This window comes from Natrix helvetica (genome assembly GCF_964273705.1).
Source record: "Natrix helvetica genome assembly, chromosome: Z".
NCBI classification, from domain to species: domain Eukaryota; kingdom Metazoa; phylum Chordata; class Lepidosauria; order Squamata; family Natricidae; genus Natrix; species Natrix helvetica.
Genome location: NC_138554.1, coordinates 82,511,042 through 82,514,383, shown reverse-complemented (window position 1 = coordinate 82,514,383; position 3,342 = coordinate 82,511,042). Strand labels below are relative to the sequence as shown.

The 3,342-nt window shown below is 35.9% G+C and overlaps 1 long non-coding RNA gene across 1 annotated transcript in view; it reads right to left on the bottom strand.

Moving 5' to 3' along the window:
- Nucleotides 1-301: 301 nt before the first annotated feature.
- LOC309381699 overlaps nucleotides 302-3,342 on the bottom strand; it is a 31,488-nt gene continuing 28,447 nt past the window's right edge. Inside the window, exons 2-5 of the long non-coding RNA XR_014173580.1 lie at nucleotides 2,834-2,923; nucleotides 1,634-1,791; nucleotides 1,026-1,130; nucleotides 302-415 (exon numbers count right to left, since the gene is read on the bottom strand). This is a non-coding gene — a long non-coding RNA (uncharacterized lncRNA). The remainder of the gene's footprint in view (nucleotides 416-1,025; nucleotides 1,131-1,633; nucleotides 1,792-2,833; nucleotides 2,924-3,342) is intronic.

Here is a 3,342-nt window from a genome sequence, read left to right as displayed (position 1 = left end):
ATCTTCTGGGAACTTCACACCCTGCCTCGCATAGATTGCAAAGCCCATCAGCGCTTGGCTTGCTGCCACCCCCAATTCCCTGTCAGGTGGACCTAGCTGACTATGTGCCTCCAGTCCAGCTTACCTTCAGCTGGAGCATCTGGTCTAGTCACCTGCTGCCTACATCCATTCCAGAATATCCAATAACCATTTTCATTGAGCTGGTGGAATTGGACAAACAAGATGCAGAGACCATATGTCCTTCCTGCGTTTCTGTCTGTCTGTCTGTCTGTCTGACTCTCTCTCTCTCTCTCTCTCTCTTTCTCTCTCTCTCTCCCCTCTCCCTCATCCCTCTTCCTGGGTTCACTCTGAAGTTGTGGCCCATATGGCCCTCATGATTGACATTCTAAACGAGATTTGTCTTCCATCAAATGCCCTGCAAGGGAGAAATACAGACATCATCAAGGCCAAAAAATTGGTGTTGCAATCAATTAAAGCATTTGAAATGCTTAGATGGGGAAAAGGCCCATATGCAATTAAAGTCTTCCTTTCTGTGTCTCTTCTTTATGCAAAATCATTCATTGGAGCAAGATGGTCAATTGATGGTGTGGAAGACAGGCAGGGACACTCATCTTTGCTCTGTAAGTAGCTGTTTTATTGTTTTGTGTGCTGGTTTCATCCTTATGTAGTGCATTCAATTAAAGTCTTTATTTCTGTGTCTTTTCTTTGTGCAGGTCATTCGTTGGAGCAAGATGGTAAGTTAATGATGTTGAAGACAGTAAGGACAGTCATCTTCCTTCTGTAAGTAGCTTTTTATTGTTTTGTGTACTTATTTTATTCTTATTTAAGTAGTAAGTGCACAAAATAATAAATTTCCTTTTTTATATCTCTTTTTTGTAGGTCGTTTATTGGGGCATGACTTGGTCACATGACTGCCAAGCCACTCCCACCCAGACACATGACCACCAAGCCCCCCCCCACAATTAAGCCACACCCACAAAATAAGCCATGCCCACAGAACTGGTAGTAAAAAAAATGAAATATACCCCTGGGTAGAACATTATGAGGAACTGGATGAGAAAAAATGAATTCAGATTAGCAAGATGGAAATGTATGTTGACAAGTATCTTAGGCATCTGGAGATATGGCTCCTGAGGAATAATAAGTAAAAACCATGGCTTGAGAGTTAATGACAGTTGGGATTACAAATTAAAAAGACTGATTCTTAAATACTTAATGTTCTATCACAATATGCTAGTTGATAACCATAAAGCCCTACATGTAAGAAATTGGTCTATATCATGGATCACTTTACTAAATGTGACTGGCTGTCCAGTCACGTTATTTAGAGAGGGATTGCTGAAAATTTCCCTTCACAAGGAAATTAAGAGGGTTATGGATTAGAAGGTGGACCTTTTTGGTAGTAACCTTTTGCATTGTGGAACAGATTATCTTTAGAAATTGGCATGGCCTCTACCCTTTTAATATTTCTTTAGACTTTTTGTAAACAATCCTTTGATCCAGGATAAAATTTGTGAAACACCATCTTATTTTTTAGATAATATGCCATTTAGTGTATATGTTTTGGGGTGGAAAATAAATAAATAAATGAAAGCAGAGTTAATAACATTGCATGCAGTTCAAAATATTTTACCTTTGTTTCTATATACTTAGCTAACAATGGAATGCTGCATTTGAGATCGAATCTTGAAACAACTGTCCAACCGAAGTTTTTAAAGACTTTCCATCTGCTCCAAGAAACTCAGTATGGAAATTTCTCAGGTACAAAGTCTGCTCAGAAAACTTCTGTATCTGTACAACAAAAGTTATTAAAGAGTTTATTGTCATGTGCTCCAGGAAATTCAATATGGAAACTTCACAAGTACAAATTCTGTTCGGAAAACTGCCATACTTGTCAACAAAGTCAATTAGTCTGTTTCTAACATTACTTCACCATGAGCTTCCTGGGCTTATCTCACTTGACTAAGTAAAGTCATTCAATACAACAATGTTTTTGCAAAAGTCCTGACCTGCAATTTCTGAATCAGCCTAGGAATATGGATGACATTTTAAAAATCTTGAATGTAAACAACAATGACAGTCATGAAAGGAAAAAAAAAGCCACAATGGTTTATAGATTTCAATAGTTTCATTTTAAGAAAGAGAAAACAACCCAATTCAAAAATTTACAAAAAGATGACTAATGTTCTGAAGTAATCGTCCCCAGTCAAGCATCCTCCAAATATGCTGGATTTTAAAGAGCACGTTGACTGGGAATCAGAAACTGAAGTCCAACAAACAAAAATTGTATATTTTTGACTTTGTCCTTTGTATTTACAAAAATGCATCGTATATGACAATTATTAAATTAATTTGAGCTGACATTTTGTCAAAATGCTCTTAAAATGAGAAATTCATCAGGAGGATAATGATTTCATGAACAAATAAGAAACCCTGTAGTTTTTAAAACTGTTTTTAACATTTGTTGTCATGCAGTTTAATATACCCCCATGCAACTATTTAAGTTACTGAGTTCCTTCCTTAAATATATTATAGAGGAATATGGGTAACTGTTCAAAATGTAAAGACAAGAAAGTGAAATCCTGGTTAAGCCAGTAAAATTTTGGTATGTCAGGGAAGTCTATCAAGCACCCCTAGTTCCAAATCCAGGCTGCAAAAATCTGGATAATCTCTAAATAACAACAGAAGAGGTAGCATTCTAATTTTTGCTATCATTTCATGGTTTACAGGTAAAATTGCACATATGTTCATAAAGGGTAGATTTGGAGTGAGCTACTGTAAGACAGAACTACAAAGACAGATTATTCTGAGCTATTTTCATGTAGGCACTCACCCTTATAAGGAAGCATTTTGGCACCTCTCTATCTTCTGATATTTAACATGGTGGTGGTAATATCCCTGAGTCCAAAGTCCTCTTTGAGCTCTTTAAAAAAATAAATTTTATTAATTTTCTATTAATTACATTTCTTAACGCTTAAAGCTTAATAAATATTGTGTTGTCTGGCTAGTTAATTTGCTTAACAATAGAGATTCTATTCCTAATTTCCACCTCTTTTTTCCAATCACTGGTAAAATAATTGCCATCTTTGAGAATATTCTGTCTTCTTTCTGTTTAAATTTTTCAATGTAAGTCTATCTATTTATGCACAATCTAGTATCTTCTTATTTCTTCATCTTGCCATTTTTCAAATATTGTACAAAGATAATCCTTAATGCTGTTAAGACATGTAATATTAAATACATACTTTTCTGAGAGAGAGGGGATGCAGGAAGGTGTGTGTATGAATGGGGGAAATAGAAAAAAACTTCAGAGTGAATCCACGAAGAGGAAAGAGGGAGAGA